The 18645-nt window shown below is 52.6% G+C and overlaps 1 protein-coding gene across 1 annotated transcript in view; it reads right to left on the bottom strand.

The window, feature by feature from the left end:
• HDAC4 (histone deacetylase 4) overlaps positions 1-279 on the bottom strand; it is a 236661-nt gene extending 236382 nt beyond the window's left edge. The window contains exon 1 of the mRNA XM_029933520.1: positions 252-279. The gene's annotated coding sequence lies outside the window, so the exon portion shown is untranslated. The remainder of the gene's footprint in view (positions 1-251) is intronic.
• Between the last annotated feature and the right edge of the window lie 18366 nt (positions 280-18645).

The raw sequence follows: 18645 nt of genomic DNA, 5'->3' as shown, positions 1-18645 counted from the left end.
CAGACCCCGCCCCCCAGCCGGCGGCTCTGCAGCCGTTGGCTGCGCCAGCCTTGCATCACCTCCCCTCCCGGGCCCCTCCCTCCTGCCCGATTTCTAACGAAGAGCTCGTCAATTACGGTTCGGCGCCGCCCTCCGACCGCCCTCCCCGGCCGCCCGGCCGTCCTTCCATTGGTCCACTGGGGCTCCGGGTACCGCCCCGTGTGCTCCCGCCCTAGACCCGCGGCGGCCAACCGCTAGGCCAGACGCCGTACAAACGGCACGGATGCTCCACCTCTGCCCGCCTTCCCGCACACGTCCTGGACCCTGTTGGCTGCTCGAGCTGCCAATCCTGCGGGGCGGGGCTACCAAAGGACGCTCAAGGCGCCAGGCGCTGGGCGCTTCGCGGTTGAGAAAGCACAGGGAGCCGGGCGGCTTGTGATTGTAAACGTGGGCCCTGACCCTGGCGAACTCCGCCCGGCAGTCCCGAAGAGCTGTTCTGTGCCGGCCTAGTGATGGAGACTACGCGCCTAGTGGGCGCACTCTTGGGCGCGGGCTGAGGCAGGGGGCTGCTCGGGCCTGGCCGTGGCCTCCATCTTGGGTACTGGCGGCGGTCACGTGGTGTAGCGTGCTCCGGAGGACGCACGGGCGGCGCGGAGGGCGAGTGCGCAGGCGTGGAGGGCCCCGCCCTGCCCCGCGGCGGGAACGCGGCCTAGGGCCGGGGGGAGCTGGCCGTTAGCTGTTACCCGACGGGCCGGGAGAGGGTACGCGCTCGGTGGTCCCGGCCCGCCTTTCCGCGCCCAGTGCTCGGGGCTGTAAGCTCCTGGGTCGGCGTGATTGGGGCCGTGTCGTGTGGCCGCTCCGTGTCCCTCCGGCTCTGCAGACCCCGCGGGCTGCCCCGGAGGCGGGCGCAGACGGTCGCCTGTGACCAGCCCCTGCCTGTGCCCTTCCGCAGCAGGGTCCTCGCCCTGCGGTCTGCGCGCCCCTCCCGCTTTCCGGAGCCGCGTTTGTGGCCCGGTGGGAGGGAGCACCTGCGCGGAGCGTGCGGGTGCCCGCGGGCGGCACCTGCGGGCTGGCACCGCGCTGCGCCGGCCTCGGCGGGGTCGGGCTGTTTGGAAGGCGCTTCCTCCAGCCAGAGTGCGGCGCGGAATCCGCCGCTCGCCTGACTGTGGTTTTTGCTTCCGTAAAACTTCACACCTGGCAGGATACTCAGAAACCGCGCAAGGTGTTTCTCCACCCAAACTAGGGACTGAAGAGACTTGAGATCTTAATAATCCAATTTCGTTAAATACGTTGTCTCATCACCAAAGCAGCTTCTTTCCTAGAAAGCAGACTCTAAAGAGATAGATCATTTAACTGAGCCCAAGATCATTTAACTGAGCCCGAGGGGTTTCCCCCCTCCGGTGTCGCAGTATCCTTGCTGATCAGGCTCTCCTACCGTGACCCTGGACTCTAATCATACTGCAGTGCACGTGGGGGTACGCAGGCGGGCCGGTGGCACAGGAATGCTACCTGTCTTGACAACTTGGGCATTACAGAAGAAAAGTCCATGGAGAAATCCCCAGGGGTGATTAGGTCTCAGAAGTCACCTGCTAGTTTAGGGGAGAAGAGGGTAGGCCAGCGCCGCCCCACCGTTGGCCACCCTCGGTGCCCGTCATCAACCAACAGACAGCTGTGCATTCTGCTCATCCACTGACACCCGATCCTTTCCAAGTTTTATGGCCCAGATGTTTTTCCAGGAAAGAAAATTAGAAGGGTTTCTGTTTCAATGGAAATTAATGCTTTGTGGTGTTATTTTATTTATAGTATTAAACTTTGGGGAGGGGGAGGTTATCCACTGTCGACTCTCCAGAACTTAACATCAGAAACAGGTCAGTCTGATTATCAAGTTTAGCATAATCCTGGAGGTGAACAGCGGTGAACCCTGATGGAGTCTGTGACCAGCCGGCCGGTGGGGCGCTGGCAGAGGTGTGTGGCTGCTTATGTTGAGGGCCTTTCTTTTTAGGAATGAGCAGAGATCCGTTTTAATGTTGTTCTTGGTTGATGCCTGGAGGAAAACATGTAGAATTTTCAAAATGAAAATGCGCAATTTCATGAAATTTTAAATATATTGAAATAGTAAGTAATGGTTAGAAAACTTTGGGCATTCTAAGTAGAAATACCGTCTTAACTGAATGGTGAGTTGCAGAATTTTAAAACAGAAGGCATAGCTGAAGGTGACCACTGGTGACCTGGCCAGGCCTGGAAGAAGTACATTTATCGAATTGTTCACATAAGGTGGAACAGCCAGGGGCCGAGTTACATTCAGAGGATAAAAATGAAGTTACAAAGTTACTTCACGGATCACTAAAATGTACAGTGATCAGAAAATGCAGGGGAAATGGATACAAGTGTAGTAAAATTAATTTTACGAGTACAAAATGAGAGTTACATGCCTGAAGAAACAGTCACCTGAAGAGGTCTGGGATGTAATCCAAGGCGGGACTAATTAAAAGGTAGACTCGAGTTTAGAGGGATGAGTAGCCACCTGCGGTCCCCGGAGCCCCGGAAGAGTGAGGCAAGGACGCCAGTCGCCTTTCCCGAAGAAGGACCTGGGAGCCTGCACTCGGCCTCCGGGGGCACGTCTGGGGAAGGAGCCTGCTCGACCTGGTGAGAATGAGGGCGGCGGGCCTCCGCACAAGGAAAGGAAGGTCTGCGCCCCCGAAGCCAGGAAGCCAGGTGGAAAACAGTCCAAACTCAGAGGGTTTTGATTCAGGAAGAAAATGAATCCCAGTGGGAAGAACGGGATCCTTCGTTAATCAAAAATAGAGACAACCCAGAAGACTCAGAGGAAAAGAAAAAAAAATCTAGAATTAGAGGTTCAGTAAGGCGGCCAATTATCAACATACGACGACAAGAAAACCCAGTTATAAATGCCACTATTTACCGAGCTTTGCTGTGCGGCAGGCACTGTGGTTAGCATTGTATATGCATTAGAAAAACATGGAAGTTCCCGGGCACATCAGCAAAAGAACAGTTTAAAGACCGAACCGTAGCGCTAAACCCCAGTGGAAGTTCGCGGGACTTGACAAATGGCTGAATGGTTCACCTAGAAGGATAAACATTTGCGAAGAGCCAAAAGGAAGAGTCATGGGGGAGAAAGTGCTCCCAGGAAACAAAACCTGCTACCCAGGCTCCGTAATGAAAACAACGCGGTACTGGCTGAGACGGATAGAAAGTCCTAGAAAGTCAAGAAGCGTCCCCAAGCAAACGCAAGCTATGGTGCATGGCCGGCCGGTCCCAGCTCCTCCGGGCCAGAGGCCTTCCAGGCTGGTCAGTGCCTGTGTCGGGGCAATGGGCAGGCGTTTGTAAAACAATGTGGTTGGGCGCCTGCTTATCAGCTAAAGAGAAGGGTATGAAAGTTGGGTTCCTGCCTCATCAGATGAAGGTTCAAGTATTGAGAAAAGGCATGAAAGTACTAGGAAAATCTGCTAATGGGCATTTCTGTAGGATTATAGAATAGAACACCACCACCAATTGTGAAGGGAAATACTGATAAATTTGACTACATGGCTGTTAAAATTTGGGTTCCGACCACCAAGAAATAGACACAACCATGGCATATTCACGCAAAGGAATATTACTCGATAATTGAAGAGAATGAGCTGCTGAGACATGAATGAGCATCAAAAAAAAAAATACCCTACGCGTCCCACCTGAAGGCAATATACTGTGACTCCATTAATATGAAATTCAGGCGCCAGCACGAAGGATCCACAGGGATAGAAAACCGAAGTCTGCTTCCCTGGGAGGATGGGGGTGAGGGAGAACCCAGCAAAGAGAAGTTTTCGGGCTGAGGAAACGGTAACCTCCTGACAGGGGCAGAGCGTGCGCGGGAGGAGCCAGGTGTCTGGACTCACCACGAGTTGTGCCTTTCTCGGGGAGGTTTGACCTCAAAAGAAGACAGCGGGGGAGGCAGCAGCTGCCCCAATCCGGGGGGCAGGGGTGGACCCTCATTGCACATCCAAAATATAAATAAATGTAAATGACTGGGGCGTCTGATGTTGCATGAAGGCCAGAGTCGCCTTCACCGCAGGAGGGCTTTCAAAGCTGACACGAAGCGAATGTCGCGAAAGCAGAGTCATGAACAGCAAACACAAAAGGAGACGTGCCCAGTAAACAGGACAGAATGCTCCGTTCCCGATAATAAGGAAATACACTTTATCTATCTGATAAAAGCATTCTGTGGAGAAATAAACACTATCCCACGTTCACCGTGAGTGTCAGCTTGTAGAAACTTCCGAGACAGCTATGGAAGTAGACACATAAACCCTTCACGTTTTGCATGTTCTCTCACCTAATGGTTTCACTTCCAGAACGTCATTATTTCTACTGAAATCAATAATTGGTGTTGGTAAAGATGGAGCTAAAAGATTCACAGCAGCACCGGTTACGAGACACAAACACTCATGCACATGTCCATATGGAGGTGGGAATGTCTATCTCCAAGTTTCCAAAAATAGGGGATTTAATATTATGGGAAGAAATCCACATTAGAGTTTTAAGTGCAAAGGAGGACTATAAAACATCATTACAGCGCGCACCGTCTTTATAAACGAGTACATTTACAGACACAGAGAAGACGGGAATGTTCCCAGAGCTGCTTCCTGAGTGTGCGGGAGCTGAGACATCACCGTTCGCTTCTTGCTCCTCCGGTGCTCTCAATTCCCCAGTGAGTGCCGGTTACTTTCCTATGAAAAAGAAATCTCTAAAGGGATATGAAATGAAGGAAGCGGTGGGGCGGGTCGCTGAGGGGCTGCCGACCCCCCTGCAGTGGGGAGGGCCACCACCCTGTTTCAGACGGAGGCCGCGAAGACCCGCGGGGAGCCGCCCGGGGGAGCCTCCGCTGGGCCTGGATCCTGGGCGAGGCGGAGCTGACCTTGACTGGGCAGACAGTCAAAACCTGCCAAAGAGGACGGTCTTGTTTGTTTTGTTTTCATCTCTCTGGTTTTTCGAGATAGTGTTGAGGTCATCGCCCATGGGAAGGAGCTGAAGTCCTGGAGGACGTGAGGAGGGGGGCCTGGGCGTGAGCAGGAGGGGAGATGTGGCGAGTGGCGGAGAAAGGGGGCCATGCCTGGAGGCCAGGGTGCCAGGGAAGCAGCAAATGGAGTGCGTTAGAAATGAGACGATAACTCTGAGCGTGCTGGTGTTTTGAGGAATTTAACTGAGAACGTCTCGGCCTGGGTCCCGCACAGAGGAGCCTGACACGGGTCGTAGGGCCAGCAGGTGCTCGGGAGCGTGAGCCCACAGCAGGAGTGATGGCGCGCTAGGGCCAGGGGCAGGGGGAGGCCGATGCCGGCTGCGCTGCCAGCCGGCCAGCACTGTCCACCCAGGGGAAGGGGCTGCGTGTACTCAGGGTTCCCAGCCCGGCGAGAAGTCCCCACATGTGCCGGTGTGGCAAGCGCAAGTCCCAAGGGGCCTGGGAGCAGCCTTCCCTGAGCGTCAGAGACAGTTTGGGCAGGAGACGGAAGGTGCTCAGGCCAAGGGAGGAGCCGACAGCAGCGGCTGGAGGGGAGCCTGGGCGCCGCCCTGGAGGACTGCAAGGCCGAGCCCGCCGCACAGGCTGCCCAGGGGTTCAGGGTCACCTGCCTTCCTGTGACATTGTTTGTAGCAGCCCCTCGGGCCCAAGGGTGTCGTGGTCATCCAGCCAACGCAAGCAGGGAGGAAGAGGGTTGGGGAGCCCAGGTGGGAAGACGTGAGGGAAGGATTTTATTTTCTCCCAGCGCGGAGGACTCCTGCATGTCAGTGGCCACGGAAAAGGAGACTGCCGTGCCCTGAGATGGCCCTGGAGGGCACCCTGGAGGATGGGAGCTCCAGACCGTCCCTAACCAGCGGGCCCGGGACTAGGGGGGCGGGCGCAAACAGCACTTGCCTAAAAAGAGCAAATCAAGCCAGCTGCCTGTCCCATCACGTGTGCCTGTGTGTCCCCCTCTGACACACTTACCCCGTAACTGGAATTTCAGGTCGTCCCCCCTTCCCATGCCAGAAGGGGGCCTCTGCCCGGGCCTGTCCCCTCGCTTCCTACTGCCAAACACCCGAAGGCGCTTTACTCCCACACCCTGGACACGCCAGCCCACTGCACGTGGCCTCCTGCAGCCCCGAGGGTGGTGGCCTGTGGAGCGGGCTACCATTGGAGGGCAGGACTGAGGACGGGGCCCCGCGTGGGTCCCAGAGATGGGCTCTGACGCCTCCGACAGGGACTCGTGGGCTCCGGTTGTGTGGAGCAGAACTGTGCACAGAAAGCACGGCCCCAGACTTCTCACCTGGGAAAAGGACATGCTAGGGGCGGGGGTGGGTGCTACAGAGCGTGAGCCCAGGCCAGGGGCCCTCTTGCTCAGGTCTGAGGAAGGTGCTGGAAAGCCCAGGCAGAAGAAACCTCAACCAGAAGGAGACTCTAAAGGATCAGAAGGGAGTGTGTGTGCAGCTACAGACCGGCTCCTACGTGTGGGGCAGGAGGTGAGGATGACACCTTATTTCACAACAGACACGGTCGCGGCTGAGAAGCGAGCCAGGACAGCCCAAGGAGTGACAGCAGCAGCACCGAATGTCCCTGCTAGGAGCCATGCGTGTTGGAAACGGCACTGGTGGGGCACCGAAACTGAGCAGGGGTATAGAACGGGCTGCTGAGTGGTGCCAGGGACCCAGCCAGAGTCAAAGGCAGTGTCTCTGTAATGGCACAGGGCCACGTGGTCTGTTTTTCTCTGGTAGCACTCATAAGCCAAGGTGCAAAGAACCCGTATGGTTGGATGATGCAAGATTGGGGGCTGGGATGAGGACCCCAGGGCGCTGGCCACAGTAGTGGGTGTGACTCGTCACAGGGTGCAGGCGGCTGGGGCAGGAGAGGGAGAGCGGAAGGGTAGGATGGAGGTGTGAGGGTTTCAGTCTGACACATCAGCAGGCTCGCTGGAAGAGCCTGTAAGGGTGTGGAAGACGGCTATCACCGGCAGCCTAGGATTTCAGGGGTGGAGGTCAGGGCCAAGTGCAGGGCTCGGGCAGTGGCTGACGGGTCCATCTGAAACATTCTGGTTACAGAAGATGTAGGAACATACCTAAAAGCACTTTAAAAACAGACGGCTGAGCACACAAGGAAGAAAGGGAAATCCCAGAGGCAAAATCTGAGGAGGAAACAGAGATTAGAACGTTCTAGACTGGACATTGAGGAGGAAGATGTTACCAGTCTCTCAAACCCGGGGAGCAAAGCTGGCTCGGGAGTGTCCTTTGTGGAAGGATGGACCAGAAAGAAACCTGCCCCTTGGAGCATAGACAAGGAAGAGCTTTCCTGTCCACCTTGGGTCTCAGGGTGATGGGCGAGGCTCACCTGGGAACCTGTTACAGGGCCCGCCCTCGGTTGTGTCTGAGTGCATACAATGAACAGGATCTAGGAGCCTTCAGGCCAACAAAGTCACACCATGAGCAGTCCAGGTATGGCCCAGCAGAAGCCAGCAGCTCTAACAAGGGAAACACCCTCAGCCCACAGATAAAGCCTGACTCAAAATGAGTTCACAACCTAAAATTATAAAACCCAAAAGAAGCACTTCACTGTGGGCAAGAGTCAGCAGATAAGTAAGGAACAGGATCGTATCTTGTCCCTGCCGACCCCGAGAAACTGAGATAATATAAACGAGTTTAATATACATACGCTAGAAATGTCTAAGGAAGTGAAGGAAGAATTGAATGTGTAACAAGAGAATAAGGCACTAGGCAAAAAGAAAAGATGAATTTTTAAAAAAACAAAACCTCTAGACATGAAGAATGTAGCCATTAAACTTAAAAAGGCAGTGAGAAAGATCAGACCATAGAAACAACAGAAAATGTTATTTGTGAACAGGAAGACAGATCTGGAGAAATTATGCAAATGGGGACCAGAGAGACAGGGAGGCGGAAGCTTACATCCCCAGGAGCGTGGCGGCTGCGCTGGGGCCCTGAGCCCGTCTTCTCCACCCAAGGGGGCCGCAGCCCCAGATGCTGCATGGAAGGGGGCCCCTCCAGGGACGTCTGATGGACAGAGGTAGACAAGGCCAAACCCCCGAGGTAGGGGGCATGCTTCTGAGCCCCCGCAGGACAGGGCTGAACCAAGGCCTGAGTGTAACTCTAACTTGCTTGGCTGCTCCCCTGCCCCTTCCCGCGGACCCTCACTTCTGAGAGCAATCCCTCAATAAATTATCTACTCAAGAACCCTCACCCCCAGCTCTGCTCTGGGGGCGTCTGATCTCAACAGGGCATTTCAGGAGAAGACAGTGGAGGAACCACACAGGAGTTCTTCGTGCTGAAGCAGATCTGAATCCCAGCAGGTTGGCGGGGTTTGCAGACCTACCCTGTAGTCGTTCCCCCAGTCCCCAGGTGTGGGTGTTATCAGTTCATGTGCACATTAATCTCCCTTTTGTGGCCTAGCGGGGGCCTGGCCAGTGGTCGTAAATGTTTCATATCTGCCTGGAAAAAGATGTGTTTGCTAATTTAAAGTTCAGAATTCTTTCAGTGTGTGAACACTAGTTTCAGCTTGGGATAGATGAACTCAGCCGACACCAGAGCCCTGCTTTTATTCCCTCGCCGGTGGGGGTAACAGTTATCACAGCGGGAAAGGCCAAGAGGAACGCCTCTCAACATGCTGCCACCGCCCTGGCCGAGCCAGTAAGTCAGCTGCAAGATTATGCTGAGCAGAGAGATTGTAGATGTGCAACATGCTAAGTATGAGCTATAGCAAACAATGGTGTAAAATAAAATGATGGACTCTCTCTGTGTATAATAACGAGGTGGAGCTGGGAAGACAGGAACATTGGAGTCCAAGCATTTTAAGATCCTCGTAGTGTGTGGGGATTTAACCTTAGATTTTGTTAAGCCAAAAGTGCTCGTTACAAATTTTGAAAAAGGTACTAAAAGACTTGAAATAGAACGGACAGCTTCCATGGTAGTGAGGAGCAGGGCAGAGAAGGGAAGGAAAGATGGAAAGAAAAACCGTTGGTCTGATAGAATGTAGGGAAGAAGAGTAAAAGAAACATGGAAAGAGAAGATGAAACAGAAAACCCAGAATAACACTGGGAACTAAGCCTAAATAGGTCAGTTATCACAATGAATATAAATGGACTAAATTTTCCAGTTAAAGGCAGATTGTCTGTTTGGGTTTAAAAATACAATCCATCTTTCTACTGTTTATAAATGATAGCCCTACACATGAAAAGTTATAGTCTTCAGGGGCAAAAACATGATGTTCTAGGTCAACACCAATCAGAGGAAGTCCCTGCTACTATGACACCAGTTAAAATCAACAGTAAGGAGAGAAGGCATTAGAGGTAAAGGTGGTCACTACATAACGGCAAGAGGGAAAATCCATCTTGGAGATATAACAGTTTAAACTTTTTTGCATCTAGTAGTTTAGACTAAAATCAATGTAAAGCAAAAATTTGAAAAGTTCCCAGGAGAAATTTATAAACACACTAGTGGAAAACACTAGTCTTTCAGTAACTGATATGCAACATTGTAATCATAAAATTAACAAGTTTAAACCAATGTTCACATACTGAAAAAATTCTACACTCTGAAATTAGCAAACACAAACTATATAGAACATTTACAAACACTGGCCACGGCCACTTTCTTGTCCACAAAGCACATCTCTACATGTCCCAAAGAATCAGTGCCAAACGTATCACCTTCTATTACCAAAATGTGATTGAGTTAGAAAATAACTACAGAAATGGGGTCTCTGGGTGGCTCAGTCAGTTAAATGTTTGACTTTGGCTCACTGTTTGTGAGTTCAGTCCCATGTCGGGCTCTGTGCTGACAGCTCAGAGCCTGGAGCCTGCTTTGGAATCTGTGTCTCTGTCTCTCTCTGCCCCTCCCCTGCTGGCGCTCTGTCTCTCTTTCTCAAAAATAAATAAACATTAAAATGTTTTTTAAAAAAAGGAAACAATTACGAAAAGTTAACACCAAGAACATCTTTAGGCAAACTATTAGAACTAATAAGAAAGCCCAGCAAAACTCCTGGGTGTAAGATCCACATTTCAAAGTTCATTGTGTCCCTAAGGCTGGTGGGAAACATTCAGAATTGCAAAGATATCACTGATAATGCAAAACCTCATGATACCTACGGATCAATCTAACAAAAGTTGTATATATATTAATGAAAACAATCATGGAACTTTATTGAAAGATATTAAAAAGGCACCCATATTACTGGAAACGTACACCAAATTTCATCAGTTCTGAATTATGCATTTTTTACATTAACATCTCAGAAATCAGCCGTGTCTGAAAATTGGCAGTGCCTTAGCTATGTCCTAGGTCACTGATCAGTTGGCAACACTTCTTCTTTCTTTGTATCACATAAAATAATGGTAATCTTTTTACACAATGGCACTTTGTATTCAGTTTACCATGTCCGTGGATAGGAAGACTCAGACATGTAAAACTGGCCTTTCTCAACAGTGTATTTTATAACTTCAATGAAATTTTTTGGCACGTTGCTTCTGAAGATCATTGAAAAGCAAAGAGCCCACAAGAGGCAAGGCCATGTTGATAAGTACGTGGTGGTTAGGGCAGATGTAGTTACAAATGTCAAGATCTCTTCCAAACTTCAGGAAGACAGAGGTTGCACTGCAGAGCAGGGAAGAGGCGCTACTAAATATCCGATGCCTGGACGAACAGTTAACTCCACGGGAAAAAAAGTACAATTCCTGTGTCACATCAAACACATAAATATGCCAGAAAAAATCTATATGTGAAAAGCAAAACCTAAGAGATTTAGAAGCACATATGATAGTTTTGTGATCTATGGAAGGACTTTTTTTAAATTTTTAATGTTTTCATTTATTTTTGAGAGAGAGCGAGAGCGAGCGAGAGCTCAAGCAGGGGAGGGGCAGAGAGCGAGGGAGACACAGAATCTGAAGCAGCTCCAGGCTCCCAGCTGTCAGCCCACAGCCCGACGTGGAGCTTGAACTTGTGAACCACAAGATCAGGACCCTCAACTGACCGAGCCGCCCAGGCGCCCCTGGAAGGACTTCTTTGAAAGCCATAGAACATAGACCATCGAACATAAAAGGCATAAACATGAAGGGAAATATTAACAAATGTGGCGTCGGGCGGAGCCTGAGGGAAACGCACGCTAACCCCCAACGGGAGACCACGTCACACCTGTGCGAGCGGCTGCCGTGGAAACCAGCGGCAACAAGCGCCGGTCAGGACGCAGAGCGACGGTGGCTCTCGCGTGTGGTCGGTGGGAATGCGAAACGCAGCAGCCATTCCAGAGCGCGGTTTTACCGTTTTTTTTCCCCAAAGGTAAACATCTACTTCTCATCTGACCGGTAATCTTAGTCTGACGTTTTCACCCCACAGAAATGAGAATGCATGCTCACATGAAAATCTACACACAAAACCTCACAGCACTTCCATTCCGGATCGCCAAAAACTGGACACCACCCACTCCAACGATCGCATGAATGGACAAAAGCGCGGTCCCCTCCCACGGTGGCAGGAACACGTGACGACGAGATGGGGTGAGCTGCTGAGGGCGAGCAGCGCACCTGAGCACACGTGGGCTCACTAATCGTCCTCGTTTTCTGTGAGCTCCAAACACGTAATCGTGAGGCACAGAACGAACTCCCGTGCGCGGACGTGATGACGTCACGGAGGACGCTTCAAGGAGCTGAGTGTTTGTCTTTCAAGATTTTGACGGCAGTTCAGCCCCGCGTGGCTGCGCATTCAACGCTCTCTTTCGCGTTAGGCAAGGAGCAATCTACGCTCCTGTTCGCTGCTGCCCTTTCTCCACTTTGCGTGGCTCCTGGCGCTCCATAAATGTGAGTTGAGTGAACAACATTGTTTCTGTGATCCAGAAAAGGTAAAGATTGGACATTACTTTTAAATCGTATTTAGGAATGTTACTGGTTGTACCACTGAAATTCACCACTGCTTGTTTCTTTCATAGCAGTCTTTTTTTTTTACATTTATTCGTTTATGAGAGAGAGAACGGGCACGTGCGCAAGTGGGGGAGGGGCACAGAAAGAGGGGGACGCAGACTCCAAAGCAGCTCCAGGCTCTGAGCTGTCTGCACAGAGCCCGATGCGAGGCTTGAACCCACGAGCGGTGAGATCATGAACGGAGCTGAAGTCGGACGCTTCACCAACTGAGCCAGCCAGGCGCCCCAGCAGCCTTAAGAGTTAAAATTTATGAAAATTACTGGAGTCATTTATTATTATTTTTTAATGTTAATTTATTTTTGAGAGACAGAGTGTGAGCAGGAGAAGGGCAGAGAGAGAAGGAGACAGAGAATCCAAAGCAGGCTCCAGGTTCTGAGCTGTCAGCACAGAGCCCAACGCGGGGCTTGAACCCACAAGTGGTGAGATCAAGACCTGAGCTGAAGTCAGACGCTTCGCTAACTGAGCCACCCAGGCGCCCCTGTTATTTCCTTTATTTTAGAGAGAGAACACAAGAGCCTACGTATGAGTGGGGGAGGGGCAGAGAGAGAGGGAGGGGAGAGAGAGAGAGAGAGAGAATCCCAGTCTCACGCTCGGCACGGAGCCCAATGTGGGGCTCAATCCCATGACCCTGGGATCATGACCTGAGCTGAAATCAAGAGTTGGACGCTCAAATGACTGTGTCCCCCAGGCGCCCCTGGAGTCAGTTATTTCTGTATCAGAATCAAATTACATTTTCACTTACAAGCAGTTTCCCCTTTTAGACACAGAAGAAACTCAAAGAATAGTTCAAAGGAATTTATAAACATAGGCAAGTAGTTAGCTTTGCTCTTCAAGTGACCACGGCGTGTCCCGTTATTTTTGTTTAGAAGGAAAGCACACGAGAGACAGCGCTTTATCACGATTCTGCTCTGAAGTGAAAGAGGGGCGCCCGAGCGGCTCAGGGGCTTAGCAGTCGGCTCTTGATTTGGTCCAGGTCACGGTGCCAGGCGGATGGGATGGAGCCCGGAGTTGGGCTCCTCGCCGCGCTGGAGCCCCTCTCTCTCTCTCCCTCCGCCCCTCCCCCACTCGCCCATTCATTCCCTCTCTCTCTCTCTCAAAATGAAAATATTCCTTATTCTGTGAATTTTTTCAGCAGTTGACCCCCGAAATACTGCCATCACTTACAACGTAGACTGATCAGCAGGCCCGTCTCCTCCTAATTTAGGCGTCTCCGCAGTTGCTCCGCAGAGAGCGCACCGGGCAGGTCTTCTCCCGCGGAGCGCCCACGACAGCCTTGCCCACAGGTTCCTCACTCGTGGCACCCGTGAGGGCCAGGCACCTGCCAAGGACGCGTGTCTACACTGGGAATCCCATGTGGGTAGGAATGGGGCGGAGAGACCAATCTGTCCTGTGTTCACTGCTGTGGCCTGGCCCTCCGCACCCCGCCCGGCGCGGGGCAGGCACGCAGAGCACCTGCTGGGGGCCGTTCAAGAAACATCTATTAAGAGAAGAAGGTGGAGACCGCACTCAGGCCTGGCAGATTCGAAGCATTCGCTTTTCTGTTTGTTTGTTTGTTTGTTTGTTTAATCAGCGCCATAAACCCGGCTCCTTCTCTCTCTGTAACCCCGACTCATTAGGTATTTCTGAACTGTCGTAGGAGAACAGGAATAATTAAATGGTCTTTCCTTTATTGAAGTGAAAAACCGCTCTCTGCTCCCCACACCATAGGTAGGAATCATTCAGAAACGCTTCCCCCTCTGCCGGACGCACGGTGTGGAGCCCGTCGCGGGGGTGGGGGGTGCGTGGGGCCTCCAGGCCCTTCAGGCGCCCCCGTCCTGCCCAAGCCCCGCAGCGTGAGACCCACTGAGCGCGCTTCCCAGCCACCCTACACGCTCCAGAAACACAACAATAGGGCATCTGATTTTTAATTTTAATTTTATTTTTTCTCCACTAAAATATTCAAGTGAGAAACATTTGGAGATTTATATTCAGGGCACAAGACCAAATGGCGTCTGAAGCATTTCTTTGTTACATATAATTAATTTTTCTTGGCTTTTTTCTCCTTCATGACAAAGCCAGATCTGTACCATTCATCCTATTTATAGGTGAATATTTCTCTTCCCCGAAGATTCTCAGCAAGTCCCTGTGATGCCAGAGGGCAGAGCAGGGGTCTGCTTCCCGTCCGTCCTGCCTTCGCGTCGTCTGATGGGGACACCGCCCGAATCGGGCTCTCGGAGTTGCTGGCGTGAATTTTTAAAAACAAACAAACAACAAAGAGGCAAACAACCAGAAAGCGACCCTCAGTCGGCCTCCCTCTTACGGAGTGAGGCTGACGGGCCCTTCCTACGGGACTTCCAGTGGCCAAGTAAGAGCAGAGTCCCGGAGCCAGAGGGGGCGCTGTGGGCGGGAGCCGGAGCGGGAGGCCCAAGGAAGGACCGCTTCTGTCTTTTCCTTTTTCGAGAAGAAAAGCCTCTTTGCTTCGCATATACACGCAAAAACCACCCCACAATTAGAATCTCAAGAACTGTAGGAAAGAAAACTTAGAGAGAATGTTATTTTTCCAATAAAAGATAGATGCAGTCTGGCCCCTGGGTGTTGGTTTGAAGTGGAGATATTGACTTCCAGCTGACTGATGAGCAGAACATCTTTCTCCTGAAATATTGATAGTAGATTACACGAAACCACAAACTATCTCCATAAAGCACATCATTTCTAATCCTAATGGTGTTTTCTTTCCCCTGGATGACTGCTACAGCCATGATAGGCTGACGGTATTCTGTCTTGGGGAAAAACTTTTTACCATCCTGCTAAATTAACTTGTCAAAAGGCTTCAAACTTCGGAAGCTTTTACAGCTCAATTCAATGCTATTATTCAAGATTGAATGGGAAGGGCCACGGACTGTAAAAGCTTACAAAAAATAAATTTCACAGGCTTTCACAGACTGAGTGAAATACTTCCCTTTTGTCCAGGTTGTGTATCTTTATTGGGGAGTCTCAGAAGGGCGGCATTTTGCCTGTAAATCCTGCTCTTGCCCGAAAAGACTGCGTGCTTTGTCTGCTGCTCTTGAAGGTCCTATGCCGTGCGTGTCCTCTCGATGACAATTCATCCCTACAGAGCGCGTCGGGGACTGGAGTGCTCTCCAAAACACGGGGCAGAAGGGGAGACAAAGGCTGCCAGCTCCCAGAATGATCCTTGAATCTTTTTACTTCTTTTATTCTCAAAACAGATTCACACGGGATTTCATAGCCAATTACTGCTTACAAATGCAAGCCGATGGTGGCGGGACTTTCCACGGGCTGCGTCTGGATGCAGGGGGCGGGGGCGGGGGAGCCACATAAAGATATGGCAGCAGTCGATGTCAGCACTCTGAGACGGGGCCATTTGGAACACCAGGTGAAGCGCAAACGTCCGACGTGGAATGGAGTCTCCGTGCCAGACTCCAGAACGCTCGGACCGCCAGGGGGTCAGGGCCGTGCCCCGAGCCAGGCGTCGAGCCGCTGGCCTCACGCCGTGGCGGCCCGGGACTGACACTGAGCAAGCCTGTCCTGTGACGATGGGCGGCGCCCCGTAGTCTCCTGGAGTGAGGTTTCCACGATGTCTGCAGTCTCTCAAACCTTACGCCAACGTCAGCTCAGGAGGCTCAGGGTGCTCATGAGAACCCCAGACAAGCGCGTGGAGATGTGGGTGTCCGCGCCCCGAGGAGACCAGACGGCTGGAAGGCAGCGGACGCCCGCACACGCCCCCGCCCTGCTCACGCGGGAAGGCAAGTTGAAACGCCTTATCTCCGAAAAAGCCTTCTTGCTCCTTCAACCGAAAGAAATCTTTTGTGGAGCTTTTTTTGGAACGTAGCGTTATTTTCCGTCACGCCCCGCAGTTCCTCTGGTGGGTAACGTTGTTCGCAGGCGTTCCTGCTCTCAGACTAAATTCTGTGGGTCCAACAGTTTCTTCTGTCTTCCCCTCTCCCAACGTCCCTCCCAGCAGCGCACACCCACCGTGTACCCCTGGGGGCATGTACTTTGGGGAGCATGTCAAGGAGTCCAATGGGCCTCGAAGACTGCCAACAGCTGTGCTAGGTGACCTGGGAGTCAGAAAATCCCCTGGGGTTTCGGAGAGGTACCAGGAAGGCTCACGACATCGGACGGGAACTGGGCTTCAGCGGAACGGATGGCTGGAACATTTGCCCCGGAGAGGAGGCCCCGACATCTGCGCAGGGGAGGAGGGCAGGGCGGCATCCCTGCGCCACAGCATTGGCTTTCCAGCCCCAGAGGACCGGGTGGGCCCCACCCTGCTGCAGGAGCGTTCTGACCCCCAGCCCCCTCCGTGGCCGTCCCACAGGGTTCCCGCTCCGCTGGATGGACTTCTAATCTGACATCATTCTTGATCTCTCAGTTCTTCTTGAATGTCAAGCTCAGCTGGATGTGCTCCCGCTGAGAGGAGGGATGGGCGCACAGGTGGGCTTTTGGAAAGAGGAGCATCACACTGAGGCGATCACTGGGGAAGCCTTCTTACAGATACTCTGTTACTGCGCCCGGAAGGTTCTAGGCTTCTCGCCGAGGGGAGTAGAGGGCAAGGAGGGGAGAGGGGACTTAATTTACGAGCCTCAACTGTCTGCCCGGCTCCAAGTTTGGCATTTCACATGTGGGGCACGAGATTCCCCACACCCTCAACTGCTTTATATTATTACCCCCTTGCCAGAGAGGAAGACCGAATACTCAGAGACTCTGTGCAGCCTCCCAAAGTCACACAGCTAAGAAGCAAGGGCCAGCGCGGGCCTGCTGTCAGCCAGTTCCTGAGGGCTTTTCCCGCACACCACACGGCCTTCCTACGGCCACCCACGGCTGGAACACAGCCCCCAGGCGTGTGAGGCCGAATCTGGGCTTATGATGACCCGAGTTCACGGTGAGAGAGGAGGTTTTGATTTACCAGAGACTTAAATACTGAAGGTTTGGGCGGGGCGGGGGGGGGGGTTGTTTGTTTTTCCCCGTATAGGTGTCCTGGTGAATTCAAAATCTAATTGGGGAATTAGAAACGTGACTTGCTTTCCTTGGAAGAATGTCAGCTTTGGCAAAGCACGCTTGCCAACACTTACGGTGCACGGGAGTCGGCAATCTTGACGGGACGTAGCACGTGTCCCGTGACTGCATCTGCTCGGCTGGCCTTCCCGCCACGAGGACACGTGCCATCATACGTAGGGGGCAACGTCTATCAGGAAGCAAAAGCGATCGCTTAAAAATGCTCCTGGTATTTGAAGAGGATGCAATCCTTGAGAACCTACAAAGCAGAATACGAGTCAAGAAGGTGGACCGGGCAATACGACCGCACAGGTAAGGAAGGTCCACACACGTGTGTACCGAGACGTGTGTAGACAGCCCTGAGTTATTTCCTTCAGAAGACGTCTGGAGAGCAGCCTTGACCGTGGGCAGCTGGGCCTTCCCGTGACTGCCCGGGCTGTGGGGGGCTACAGAGGGCCAGCCCCTTCCCCGCCTGGGACTCATCCTGTAGGGTGCTCTCTGAGGGTGCGGAAGAAGCTGCTCACAGATCTCAGAGGCTCAGCACCTGGAGCCCATCAGCCAAGGGGCTGCACACCTCAAATTCTCCCAGGGCCCCCGGCTTTCCACCCACAAGAGGACCATGAGCCCGTGCTTGGAGCCACTGCTGGGCCACAAGGGTCCTCCATTGGAGACTGAGTGTCCAGCACGGGCACTGCGAGCCTGCAGGGAGAGGGCTGCGGGGGCCAGGGCACAGGGTCCGATCCGGTGGAAAATGACTTTTTAAAGTGTTTTTAAAAGAGAGAGAATGAGAGACAAAAGCATTATTTGTGAGACTAAGACCAAGACTAAGGTCTTGAGGGAGAAAAAGTTGATGTCACAGAGGGAATTTTATTTTTATTTTTATTTATTTATTTATTTATTTATTTAATGTTTATTATTTTTGAGAGACAGAGCATGAACAGGAGAGGGACAGAGACAGAGAGGGAGACACAGAATCCAAAGCAGCTCCAGGTTCTGAGCTGTCGGCACAAACTCACCAACTGTGAGATCACAACCTGAGCCAAAGTCGGAACTTAACTGACTGAGCCCCCAGGAGCCCCATCAGAGGTAATTTCGGAGAAAGGAGAGAGAGGTGGTTTTGAGAACACGGAAGAGCTGCTTGTTAGTGAAAATGAGCATTTCATCAGAGGCCGCACGGCCCGGGACCACGCCAGCCGAGGCTGACCTGCGGGAGAGAGTCTGGAGGCTGACGGGCTAGCCAAGGCCTGCAGGGCGCCGCTGGGAGTTGGGAAGCTATTGCACTCATCATGGTGACCTTTTTAACAGGGGGAGAGGCTGCCATCAGCCAGGCGGCCTTGTCCCTGCGGCGGCGCGCACAGCACAGCCGGTTTCCCAGCTGGAGCAAGAGGGCCTTGGGGACAAACTGGGCAAAGGTCGCAGCTCAGTGCCTGTGCTGCTCAGCTGTCTGTCCTGTGAGTAGCCGACCACCTCCCGACACAACGTTTGCTCAGAGGCCTCCCGGTAATCGCCAGAGATTTGGGAAGAAGTCTGCGGAATGCCATCATGGGAGCGCCTCTGGACAAGGTGGGAGAGACCCCTACCAGCCCCAGCAGGAGTTACAATTTGCTCAGAAGTGTGGGTGTGGAAGGTTCTAGACCTCAGACTCCTCCAGGCCTCAGCACCGAGGATCGGAGGATGCCCCCAGGCACAGGAGGCTTGTGCTGTCCCAGCGGCCGGGGGGGGGGGGGGG

This window comes from Suricata suricatta, chromosome 3 (genome assembly GCF_006229205.1).
Source record: "Suricata suricatta isolate VVHF042 chromosome 3, meerkat_22Aug2017_6uvM2_HiC, whole genome shotgun sequence".
In the NCBI taxonomy this organism is placed as follows: Eukaryota; Metazoa; Chordata; class Mammalia; order Carnivora; family Herpestidae; genus Suricata; species Suricata suricatta.
This window is presented reverse-complemented; position numbering and strand designations above follow the sequence as displayed.